Source organism: Taudactylus pleione, unplaced genomic scaffold (genome assembly GCF_031769625.1).
Source record: "Taudactylus pleione unplaced genomic scaffold, aTauple2 ptg000615l, whole genome shotgun sequence".
In the NCBI taxonomy this organism is placed as follows: domain Eukaryota; kingdom Metazoa; phylum Chordata; class Amphibia; order Anura; family Myobatrachidae; genus Taudactylus; species Taudactylus pleione.
This window is the reverse complement of record NW_028285017.1, coordinates 4,051,351-4,065,592: the sequence shown is the minus strand read 5'-3', so window position 1 is coordinate 4,065,592 and position 14,242 is coordinate 4,051,351.

The following is a 14,242-nucleotide window of genomic DNA, read 5'->3' as shown; positions in this document are numbered from 1 at the left end:
GAACACTACTGGGGACATTGCATACTGGGGTTACTGTATAAGGGGAATTAATTGGGGGCTGCATAAGGGGGACCACTACTGGGGGTACTGTATAAGGGGCACTACTATGGGCTTGCATAAGAGGGACTACAACTGGGGACATTGCATACTGGGGGTACTGTATAAGGGGCACAACTGGGGTTAAGGTGCATATGGAAAGGAATGTTTAGAGTGACGATAAAGGGGTGTGTGTCAAGTTGACATGCCCCATTTTTAATTGACCACGCCCATTTTTTGTGCACATAGGGGGGTGGGGGCTGGGATCCATTTTTAAATTTGCCCTGGGCTCCAAATACCCTAGTTAAGCCACTGGTAAGTACTGTATCTTGTACTTTGCATTTTATATTTTGTATTCACTCTATGTAACCATTTTCCACCTAAGATGGCTGCATCCTTTGTAATATGGTTTATTTTCTGTAAATGTAAAGTGCTTTGAGTCCATTTGCAGAAAAGTGCTATACACTGTAAATAAAACACATAGAGGTGAATCACTTCATCAATAGGGGTGCACAAATGATGATTAACATCATAAATGGACATACAAATAAATAAAACAAATTTATTTATATACTGTACATCAGGTAAATAAATAGTAAAGATTAATCAATTAATAAATACAGAGCACCTGTGGTCGTCACCACAGATGAAAACACTACTAGGAAATGTAGGGCACTACGCAAGTCATTATCTGAACACAGATTTAAAATAACCACTCTGATAAGTGATATCTGTAATTGCATAGAACAGTGTTCCTGGAACTTTCAGTTGACTAAAAATTCCACTGGACAGGGATTGGTATATATGTAAGCAATCCAAATATAGTCCACCTTATAGAGATAATAGTGAGCTTTTTCATCCAACATCAGGATATCATTAACTTCATGAAAAGCTATTGCATATGAGTGGTATTCCTCGCTGTTAGGTATACCTGGGACTGGACAAAGCAAGGCAATGGAGGCAATAAGCTCCCAGAGTGATGATTCCCAGCCATCAGCTGTTACTCAGACAAGTGACGTGGCGCTGGTTCGGGCAGCTGCCTCCACAGCAGCTCCTCACAATAGTTTCCTTGTTAAGTATTTATGTAAGTGATTACAAGAGAGTGGGGTTTATGTATCAAGCAGTGAAAAATGAGGATAAGTGGACCAGTGTAGAAGATGCCCATAGCAACCAAACAGCTGTGAAGTAGCATTTATCAAGTATAATCTATAAAATAATAGGTAGGAGCTTATTGGTTGCTTTTGGCAACTTCTCCACTGGTCCACTTCTCCTCATTTTTCACTGCTTGATACATAAACCCCAGAGTGCAGCAGTGATAATCGTTTATACCGACTGGAAGCAGAGTGATCAGACATGCATGTAGCAAACCTACTGTGTTTCTCCATCTGCACTGGCTGACGGTTTCATCCCTCTTGTGTAACCATCCAATCGGTATAGCCAGAGCCAACTGGCATCTTACTGAGAAATGGCAATGAAATTTCAGGATTTGGTATCCTTCTTATTTATTATAAATTTCCTATAGTGACATATGATGATATTGGGCACCATGATGAAAATAAGGGGGCTTGATGACAATAAAATAGTGCTTGACACACTGGCTGGGTGGTGTTTGATAGGCCCCACTGGCTGTGCACACCCTAATGGATTGTGTTGCGCACAAGTATGATGAGGAGAGTATCTGTCCCTAGGCCTGTCTGTGGCCGCACTGGCCTTGGCTCAAGTTGGTGGCCCTTAGACAGGCAGAGGATTGTATTTATTTATAAAACAATATCGTAACAGAAATGGTATTTTTATCCTGCCTCACTGTGTATTCTGTAATATACATCCCATGGATTAATGTGGCAGAATAATTTAGTTAAGTAAATCTAGCTATGTTACTTACAGTTTTAATAATACAATTGTAAAGTTTTCTGAAACTGCAGAACTGCAATTGAATGTTAAATGTCAAAATTTATAATTATGTTAAGTTATTATGTATATGAAACTTATTTTATAATACTATTACTTTTGGAAATGAAATTGTAAGAAAGTGCTAAATTATAGTAAAAAAGAATGCCACTTAAGTTTATAATGGTAAAGTTAAAGTTTTTTTTTCCATTTAGGTTTTTATAGAATATATAATTGGTTTAGTAAATGTATCATAAACATGAATTTAGATTTATTGTACAATAAAACAGAATTAATGTACTGCAATTTACATTAATCATTCATAGGTGAAGTAAGCAATAATACAATATAGGTTATATTTCTACATTACATTTTATAACTGTAGATGTTTGTTTTGGCGTATGAAGCATTTTGCTCTTTCCAAAGGAAATTTTAATAAAGCTAGTAAAATGAATATATTTATGACATAGGGTAGTTCATGATACATGTATAATACAGTTTATGATGTAATGATATTAAAAATAATTTTACCATCTTCATGAAAAAAGGAAATTGCTTGTGTAGTTTTAATAAAATATGTTAAGTGAATATGTGGTTAAGCATAAAATACATATGGAAAGGCCAAGTCTTAACCTGTGTGCTAGATATCTAATCAGTTTGTCTAATGCCCTTTTATATGAAATATAAACAAAAGCTTTAATGCCATATTAGTTTTGTAGTACTTATTTATTTGTCAATACTTTGTGAAGCATTTTTTGCAATTACTATTTTTCTTTATGTTGTATATTTATATATATAAAATTAATTAGTCTGTGTGATGTCCTGGTTTTGTTGTGGGCCCGGGGTGGTGACAGGAGCAGACACAGAAGCAGATTTAAAACAAAACATGGAACTTTTAATAAGTGGTTTGGCAGACATGAACAATGGGAGAAAATAAGTCCAGGGATGGCACTAAAGTGCAAATGGGAACTGAGGTGAATGCAATGAGTAAAAGTCCAGGTAGTGGCAGATAGGAGCATCCAGTATCCAGGTCTTGTGAGGGTGGTGAAAAAAGACTTGTCCAGCAGTATGAGGTTCTGGTTAATAGGGAAATGTCCAGTTAATGACAGGCAGGGGAAATCAGGTGTAGTGGTTGAAATAAGAATGCAGGCTGAGGGAAAATCATCCAGCAGAGTGTCAGTGGAGGAAGGTGCAGGGTGAACAGCATACTCAGGTTCTCAGGCAAGGGGAAGGTAATGGAGGATGCAGGGTAGTCCAGCAGGTTTTGAGAAGACAAGCAGGCAGGCAGGTAGCGTTACACAGGAACAGATGGTGAGCACAGGGAACTCTCTCAGCTATGCTGAGAAACACGTTGCACTGGCAATGAAGTGAGGCTCTGAACTTCCCTAAATACCAAGTGCTGTGCCGTTACTGGCCAGAGAGAGCATGTTACAAACCAGGATTGAGCAATTAAGTCACATGACCAGAGTCAAGTTGGCAGCGCCCATGCCAGAGCGGAACGGAAGCACCACCAGGCCTCACCAGTTTAAAGTGACAACATGCCCGCACAGAACCATGCACAGCCAATGCCCATCACCAAACACCAGCACACTGCCAGACACGCCCCACCATAGTGACCTCACAGGTAATACCCATCAACCACCATGCTGAGAAACTCTGGTCGTGACAGAACCCCCCCCTTATGGGTGGCCTCAGGACACTCACCAGGCTTTTCCATATGAGCAGTATGGTATCTCCTGACCAGGGTGGGAGCATGGATATCTCGACCATCGGTCCAACAATGCTCCTCCGGACTGTAACCCCTTCAATCAAAGAGATACTGCAATCATCCTCTGTGGATGCGAGAATCCAGGACCTGAGAGACCTTGAACTCCATGCCTCTTTCAGTCTGGATGCGAGGGGGAACAGGAAGGACCTTGCGGAATTCGTACACTATTAGGGGTTTTAGGAGGGAGATATGGAATGATTTTGGAATTTTTAGATAAGCAGACAGCTGAAGTCAATAAGCCACAGAGTTGATTATTTCTGTGATGGAAAAGGGTCCGATGAACCGGGGAGCAAACTTCATCGAAGGTACTCTGAGACAAATGTTACGGGTGGACAACCTGACTTGGTCTCCAACTTGCATGCAAGGTACCTTCCTACATCTCCTATCTGCCTGAAGTTTGTAACGGGAGGATGCCTTCTCCAAATCAGAATGTACTTGAGCCCAATTAGATGTAAATCTCTGTACAGTATCCTCCATGGCTGGCACATCAAAGGCAGGCAGGCTTCGAAACTCAGGAATACGAGGGTGGAGGCCGTAGACGATTTGAAATGGGGTTTGATTTGTCGAGGAATGATACGAGGCATTATGTGCAAATTCCACCCATGGTAGCAATTCAGACCAAATGTCTTGGGATGATGTTATGAAGATCCTTAGGAAGGTCTCAAGATCTTGATTGACCCTCTCTGTGGATCCATTGCTTTGAGGGTGATAGGCCATGGAGAAGTTTAACTTTACTTGTAGAACAGAGCATAAGGTTCTCCAGAACTTTGCCACAAATTGAGTGCCACGATCAGAAACTATTTCGGTAGGAAGTCCATGGAGGCAAAATATGTGCTGAACGAACAGATGAGCCAAGTCAGGAGCAGTAGGCAGTTTCTTTAGAGGTATATAATGAACCATCTTCGAAAATTGGTCTACCACAGCCCAGATGGTGGTGTAACCCTGAGAGCTAGGTAAATCCGTTACGAAGTCCATGGAGAGATGTGTCCATGGACGTGATGGAACAGGCAGGGGTGACAATTCACCAGCTGGGGCTTGACGCGAAGACTTATACTGAGCACATGAGGTACAAGAGAAAATAAACTCCAATACATCAGTCTTCATGGACGGCCACCAATAACTTCTCTTTAAAAGTTCCAGAGTTTTCTGAGTACCTGTGTGACCTGCAAAATGAGAGGAGTCCAAGTGAGGAGCTGCTTCCTTAACTCCGTTGCCACCAAGGTTTTCCCAGTAGGGGGCTGTATCTGTACGGTGGCAAACACTCTAGACTCCAGGACAGGGGAACTACGCAGGGTCTCTGAATTTTCGTTACAGAGGAGAGATCTAGACAGAGCATCTGCTTTCTAATTTAGAGCTCCAGATCGGAAAGGTCAGGGTGAACTGAAAGCAAGCAAAGAAAATTGCCCATCGGACCAGACGAGGGCTCACACACTGGACGTTTTTGAGGAAGAGGAGGTTCCGATGATCAGTGAAGACAGTGAAGGGAAATTTAGCCCCTTCCAGTAGGTATCTCCACTCCTTCAATGCCAACTTCACTGCCAAGAGTTCTAGTTCACCTATAGCATAGTTACTTTTGGCTGGAGAGAACTTCTTGGAGAAAAACCCACAGGGATGAACTCGGTTGTCTTCATATAATTGAAATAGGACCACTCCTACTGCTTCAGATGAGGCATTAACCTCTAACAAAAAAGGTCTATTCAGGTCTGGATGTCTTTAGACTGGAGCTGAGATAAAGGCTTGTTTCAAAAGCTGGAAGGCTGTCTCTGCCTTAGGTGACCATAGGGCAGGATTAGTGCCTTTACAGGTCAGGGCCATAATGGGAGCTATCGGTGACGAAAATCCCTTGATAAAGCATCTATATTAGTTGGTGAATCCGAGTAGTCTCTGGATGGCTTTCAAGGTTTGAGGTCGGGTCCAATCCAGGATTGCCTGCACTTTTTAGGATCAATTTCTAGACTGGAGCCAGAGATGACATATCCAAGAAATTGCACACTGGGTACACTAAAGACACACTTTTCCAGTTTACAGTAGAGGTGGTTCTTCTTCAGACAAGACAGCACTTCCTTCACATGGTGATGATGTTCCTCTAGAGAAGATGAGAAAATCAATATGTTGTCCAGATAGACAACGACTGACACATATAATAGATATGGGAAAATTTAGTTAATGAAGCCCTGAAATACAGTGGGGGCATTGCACAAGCCGAAAGGCTTCACAAGGTATTCATAATGTCCATCCCTAGTATAAAAAGCGGTCTTCCACTTGTCACCTTAGCAAATATGAATGAGATTATAGGCCCCTCTCAGATGTAACTTGGAGGATATGATGGACCCCTTGACCCTGTCAAATAACTCCATGATTAGTTGAAGCGGATATCGATTTTTGACCGTTATATCGTTCAGGCCTCGGTAGTATATACAAGGTCTTAATCCACAATCCTTCTTGCCAATGAAAAAGAACCCAGTTCCTGCAGGATACTGTAGGTAGAAGGACGAATGAATCCTTTCTCCAAATTCTTTTTGATGTATTCAGGCATTGCTTTGGTCTCTGGCATGGTTAGAGATTAGGAGCAGCCATGAGGAGACATCTTGTCAGGTAATAAATCAATTGGACAATCCCATTCCCTGTGAGGAGGTAAGATATTCACTTGTTGTTCAGAAAAGACGTCCGTAAACATTTGATACTCCTTGGGAATTACTGGAGATACTAATCAGACTGTTTTTCTCACAGGTCGTATCTTGGGAAGACAGGATTTCTGACAGTCAACTCCCCATGAAAGGATTTGCATCGAGCACCAGTCGATCCTGGGATTGTACTGGCATAACCAGGGTAAACTGATTTATTGGGAGGCCTCAGGTATCACTACAAATTTTAGAGAATCAGAATGGAGTGCCCCAATATGGACCAGAACTGGTTGAGTTTCCTTGGTGACAACTCTGTTAGCCAGAGGAATTCCATCTACAACAGTCAAGGAAATTGCATGATCAAGGGATGAACAAGGAACCTGTAGCTTGTTAACTATTGTGAAAAAAACAGAAAATCACATAACCTGCACTGCTGAAACTGACGTTAGAACTGACCGGCAAAGGTCATCTACTCCTCCCTCTACTACCCGTCCAACCCCTCCTTCTACAGATGAAGAGCCAATGCAGGTGAATCATACCCATCTCTCCAAAGAGGAACATCAGAGAAGAATACTTAAAAACCTCTGCCTATACTGTGGAAAATCGGGTCACCTAGTGGCCTCCTGTTCCTGAAATCGGGAAACGCCCACTCCTAACTGACCCTGGGGACATCAAGTTAGGAGTTATGAGCCCATCCCCAAATTCTAAAGATTTCATATTCATCTTAGCCTTAGATCTCAAGTCAAAACCTGTCTTCGTTACTGCTCTACTAGATTCTGGAGCAGCCAGAAATTTTATGACCTCCAGCTTAGTTAACAAGCTAATACAAAATGGTAAATGAGTTTCATATGAAGGTACCCCTACACCTCCACCAAATACAATATTGTGAAAAAAACAGAAAATCACATAAACTGTGTATCCACTTTTGAAGAGATCAATGATTTGACCAAGACTCAATATTGAATGTAGAAGATGACCTGTCTCAACAGGAACCTTATAAACTCCCAGTAGGAGTGAAAGGAAAAGAGAGTGCATATAGTGAAGCACAGTATTTAATGGTACAAGAAACAAGAAGAAGATATATAGATCTCTCCCCTCGAACTTGGAGAAAAGGATATACAGACTGGATGGCAGACCAGAGCTGGAATTCAAATTATAGCTTAAATAGAGGCAAACAAGACAAATATTCACCATGGAAATCAGTACCATATAGGAATAGAAGACCACAAACAGAAAGGGGCGGTCCACCTCGCACATATGATGATCCACAAGTGGAAGGTGGAAGGGAAAGAAATCAATTCCCAGCAACAAGTAATCGATATCAAGACCTTATTGAAAACAATATTAGTCCCATTTTTTAGACAGAGGAGAGAATTATTACCCGATGGGATAAAAACTAAAAGAGGATGTAGGGGTGGACAATTAAATAAATCAAAACAAAAGATAAAATACAAAGAGAGGAGAAAAATAAAAAATGTAAAACCAATCAATGGGGAAAGCACTCAAGACAGTATGTCCTCCGAAGTCCCAGATGGGAAAGTCAACATTTTTAATCTAAGTACGTACACTTTAACAGTAGATGAAAACAATGTTTTAGAAAAGGGTTTAAAGTATGCCCCTTCTATACTGTTGAATAAATGTACTACTTTTATAGACCTTAATAAACATATTAGGAAACTGTCTATAAAAAAATTATTTCTGTCCAAAGACACCACTGTATTGGACGTACCGAGTGACATTGAGAGGACTTCATTCAAACCTAAATCTATTTTTTATCCGACCCACATGAAGGGAAACTTTGTAGATACATTTTATAAACTAGCAAGTGATGATATTCAAGCTATGAATACAAAGAAGATGAAATATAATTTGACAAATAAAGAACGTAAAGCATTTAAAGATCTTCAATTGAATCCAGACATAGTAATTAAACCCACCGATATGGGTTGGGGGAGTTGTGATTTTAAGTAGAGGGATGTATGAAGAAGAGGTCTTGAGACAGATTGAGGATAGAAGTACATATCACAAACTACATACAGATCCCACCCAAGGCATATTGAATAAATTGTAATTATTACTGGACAAATATAAGAAAAATAATACATTGACAGAAAAGGAAAGCCTTTTTCTGTGGAATTCTGAACCAGTAATACCAGTTATATACATACTTCCCAAAATTCATAAAGACCCCATACACTCCCCTGGAATGCCCTTTAGTGTCAGGAATCGACTCTGTAACATCTAATATGTCTGAATTTATTGACCATTTTTTATAACCTTAGGTCATAAAAAATTGATCTCACCTGAAGGATACAAAGGATTTTTTAAACTTAATTTCAAAGATTCATTGGGAAGAAAACTTTAATATGGTCACGGCAGACGTTAAATCGCTCTATACAATTATTGACCATCAGGCTGGTGTTGAAGATATAATGAAATGTTTAGAGGACAGCAACTTAGAGATTGGCTTACATAAATTTTTGATAGAGGGGTCCAATTTATTTTAACCAACAACTATTTTGTATTTAATGATGTATTTTATCTGCAGAAGGTCGGGACTGCTATGGGCACCAGGTTCGCTCCAAGCTACACCAAGGTCAAGGTACATAGGCAACGTCTTTTTTATTTGTAAAGGGGGGCAAACGCTTTTAAAATAATTTTACAACTATTTAAACAATAATGTTTTAAATATCAAGTTTGTGTTTACAGAAAGTTTTAATTCAGTGAATTTTTTAGACATCACAGTAGGTATTGAAGGCAATCAAATATATACTACTACTACTACTTATTCCAAACCCACAGATTCCAATACTTACCTAAAAGTGGATAGTTGCCACCATGCAAATTAGCTACTCTCTATCCCTGGTAGCCAGTTAAGAAGATTAAAAAGAAACTGTAGCCACCCGAATGCTTATGAAACACAAACTAAAGGAATGAAAGCTAAATTTGTAGCATCAGGCTACAACATGGAGAATATTGAACAAGCCAATAAAAAAGTAGAACTAACAGGTGGTCTGACTTGGAACTCAACCCCCTAGTATGTCTTCTGGGATCCAATGTTACCACTCTGTGAAGAGAGAGAGAGAAGACCTTTTAAAATACAATTCAAATAAGAAAAGTAATTCTCCCTCTTTTGAGTGGGCTTTCATTACTTCCTTTAGCAGTCAACACAAACTTTTAGAGGGATCCTTGCACAAACATTGGGGAATATTACAAAAAGACCCAATACTTGGCTCACAGTTACCAAAAGCACCTAAGTGTATTTATAGGAAAGTACCAAACATAAGTACTAATTTAGTAAAAAGTGCACTACCGAGAAAAAATATAGGAGGCAACAAATCAAAAGGCTTCTTCCGCTGCGGCATGTGTCTAGGATGTAGAGGAATAAAAGGGGATGGAACTAATAAAATAACTGAAGTCACTTTTAATGGGAAAGTTTGCACAATAAAAGATCTCATTACTTGCAACACCAAAAGTGTTATCTACACTATAGGATGTAGTTGCAATTTATTTTATATTGGCAGAACCTCAAGGTCCCTGAAAACCCGAATTGGGGAACACCTAAGGAATATTCTTAAGGGGTTGGAAACACATGCCTTATCCAACCATTTTAAAAAATATCACAACAGCAACCCTGCTGAGATTAGGTGTTTTATGGGACTACACCACATTGAGGGCCAATGGCGTAGAAGGGACTTGGCCAAACAATTGGCCAAGGCCGAGATTAAAACAATTTTTGATTTCGGCACCCTTAATCCAAGAGGCCTCAATGTGGACTTTGAGATAAAGTGGTTTTTATGAGGATTTGTACTTTTTGCACTATGTGTAGATTTACATTCACTTGGCACTTTATATTTATGATAACATATTGTGTTTTTAAAATTACTAATTTATTTATTTGTATTTATTGAGGCTCATGCTTTCTGAAAATTGCTATCTATGGACTATCTGTCTGCACATGAACAACATTTATTGGATCAAAGTGCAAAGTCCACCAGAGGTCTCCATTTTGTTTACATCTCCATAGCAACAAGTGCAACACCAGATGTTTAACATAACATGTGGGAGACGGCTCTACAATACTCTCGCTATGCTTCACATTACCAGATGAAGCTGATACAATACATCTGGGCTCATCAATAATCCTCCTGAATGATGACACAAAGGCTGTATAGTTATCCAGCAGAGAATCTGAATGCTTCCAGAGTGGGGAAGCCCAATCCAAGGCTGAGCCGGACAACAGAGACACTATGGAAGCCACTTTAGTTTTTGCAGTGGGAAAGTTATCAGGCTGTAAGGTGAAATGTATGTCACACTGATTCAGAAACCCCCAGCAGAGTTTAGGGTTGCTGTCAAATTTGCTGGGCATAGGAAGGTGTATGTGAGGAGATGTCCTGTTACCAGTATTTCCAGATGCAGGAGAGAGCGTAGGGACTGTTACCCCAGGGGAGGACAAGGAGGTTTGCAGATTATCCTGTCTTTTGGACATCTCCTGTAAAAACTGAGCCATTTGATGCTGCATGGTTTCCAGGTTTTCCAAATGGCCAGCAATGCACCAACATAAATTTACTCCAGACTCCTGTTCCATGACCAGGTCCATGGGGCCAGTGCAAACTGTGATGTCCTGGTTTTGTTGTGGGCCCGGGGTGGTGACAGGAGCAGACACAGAAGCAGATTTAAAACAAAATGTGGAACTTTTAATAAGTGGTTTGGCAGACATGAACAATGGGAGAAAATAAGTCCAGGGATGGCACTAAAGTGCAAATGGGAACTGAGGTGAATGCAATGAGTAAAAGTCCAGGTAGTGGCAAATAGGAGCAGTCCAGTATCTGGGTCTTGTGAGGGTGGTGAAAAAAGACTTGTCCAGCAGTGTGAGGTTCTGGTTAATAGGGAAATGTCCAGTTAATGACAGGCAGGGGAAATCAGGTGTAGTGGTTGAAATAAGAATGCAGGCTGAGGGAAAATCATCCAGCAGAGTGTCAGTAGAGGCAAGGTGCAGGGTGAACAGCATACTCAGGTTCTCAGGCAAGGGAAAGGTAATGGAGGATGCAGGGTAGTCCAGCGGGGTTGGAGAAGACAAGAAGGCAGACAGGTAGCATTACACAGGAACAGATGGTGAGCACAGGGAACTCTCTCTCAGCTATGCTGTGACTGGCCAGAGAGAGCATGTGACAAACCAAGATTGAGCGATTAGGTCATGTGACTGGAGGCAAGATGGCGGCACCCATGCCAGAGCGGAATGGAAGCACCTCCCTCACCAGCCCCAAGTGACAACATGCCCGCACAGAACCATGCACAGCCAATGTCCCTCACCAAACACCAGCACCACTGCCAGACACCCCCTGCCATAGTGACTTCACAGGTATTACCCATTGACCACCATGCCGAGAAAGTCTGGTCATGACAGTCTGTTTGTCTGTCTGGTTATGGATTCAGACACCCCTGCACCAATTTGGATGAAACCAATGCGAGGTGATCCACTTGGAATTTGGCCAGGTTTTAGGAGGGTTATGTTCCTATTTGGACCTCCCATTGGTGTATGCTGGGCAGAACATTGACCCGGGGTGTCTGTTCTAAGCCTTCCACTGGATGGATTTGGACTAAAACTTCACAGCATTGTAACACTGGATCCCAGAAGGCATACTATAGGGTTGAGGTCCCAGTCGGACCTCTCATTGGTGTATGATCTACAGAACTTTGATCTAGGGATCCTGGGCAGAACTTTGACCTGGGGAACCTGTTCTGGGCCTTTTACTGAATGGATTTGGATGACATCACATAATTTGGATGAAAACGTCACAGAGTGGTAACATTGGATCCCAGAAGACATACTAGGGGGTTGATGTCCAAATCAGACCACCTGTTGGTGTACAATAGGCAAAACTTTGACCCAGGGAGTCTGTTCTAAGCCTTCCACTGGATGGATTTGGATGAAAACTTCACATAGGGGTGGCATTTGGTGTGGGGTGTCTGACAATTGGTCTGGGATGCCTAACTTAATAACTTGAAGATTAGGCCCCAGTCAGACCTCCCGTTGGTGTACGCTGGGCAGGAATTTGACCCGGGGAGCTTGATATGGGACTTTCACTGGATGGATTTGGAGGAAAACCTCACAAAGGTGCAACCAATGTGAGGTGGTCCATTTGGATCCTGGACAGGTTTAAGGGGGGTTAGGGTCCTAGTCAGACCTCCTGTTGCTGTATGCTGGGAAGAACTTTGATCCGAGGAGCCTTTTATGCTACCTTCCACTGGATGGATTTTGATGGAAACTTCACAGAGGGGTAGCAATTGGTCTGGGATGTCTAACTTAATAAAGATGTAAACATGGACAGCGCAGAGTACTTCAGTTAGTTTGAGATATAATTATGAACAAAATACAATATCAGCGCTCAGTCCTGACTAGAAGCAGATATGTTTGAATTAACAGACAGCTGCCTGCATGCAATAAAGGTATCCCAAAACCTTATAATTGATCAATACACATACATACATATACATGCGGCGCTCATCTGAACTCTAAATTGTATGCCGTATATAGATAATGGTAAATGTCTATAGACATATGGTCGAAAAATTTATATTAAGATGGTTAGTCCTGCAGTATTCTGTATTTCAATTCAGTCTCATACATCAAATGAAACAATTGACTCTAATCCTGTAGTGAGTCCCGTAGCAATCCAATAAGTCTTGTATATTTAGGATAACCAACAATCACTATAGTTATTCAATGTCCTTATGAAAATCCAAAAGGTGTACAAAATGTAGTTTTCATGCCACACTGTTCCTTCAAAGTATAATCCACACGGTCCACCTTATATACTCCTCCACAGATCCACTCCAAAATACAGCACCTTTAGTAACAAGGATGGGGACAGTATCACTTTCTTGTAGACACTATATGTGCAGAGAGGTGATAAGAATAAACTTACCCATGATGTCCTTTTCTGCTGGTCTTTTTCTGTCCGAAACAGCTGGAGGGTGAATGGGGGTACGTGGACCTCTGTGTGTGCATGCGTTGTATTGAATATGCCAATTGGACTATATCTGGCTCGATAAAATCAATTTAATATACATAAGTTCAAGATCAAGAAAAACACAGAAAAACACAAAAAAACAAAACAAAAACCACAATGGAATGTCCAATGTTCCCAACGCGTTTCATCCCGTTTTTGGGACTTTTTCAAGGGTATTACCTGACTGCAGTTCGTATGCCATTTAAATACCTTGTTCCATGAGTCTCAGAACGCCGTTTTTCGTTACTTCCGGGTTCCGTCTTTCGCGCATGCGCACTAGAGTCAGTTCACTTGAGATATCGCGCTTGTATTCCACGTGTATTCTCCATGCTGCAAAGCGTCCTCTATCTTTTGCTCCATACCTGGACCTCTGCGCATGCATCAAGACTGTTCTGGGGACAATGCGATTCCTTATGAGTCGTGCCTGTTAGTTCCGCTTTTCATTGCTTTAATCCTCCATAGTATGTAGTTCTTGTCTCTTATATGCCGGTGGCCATTTTGTTGTGGTCATTTAGTCATTATGTTAATGGTGATCGCTATTTGCTTGCAAAGCTTAGCTCATTTTCATTAATAACAGCAATCACCTCATTTAACTTGCCACTACATTCAGATGCTAAATTGCATAACATGATAATACAATAGGAATCTAGTATATTAAAAAATTAATCATATCCTATATTCATTATACACCCCATTGATCAAGAATATTCATATACCATCATGTTTTATGGATCTATATTACATATCCTGTATTCATTATATAACCCATAAATGAAGGATATTCATATATCATCGTGTCTTATGAATCTATATTTAACCCCCTCGGTTGTAGAGTTTTCAAATTAAAGATCCATTTACTCTCATTTTTGTCTATCCATGCATCGAAATCACCTCCTCTCCAATTCGGTACCAGC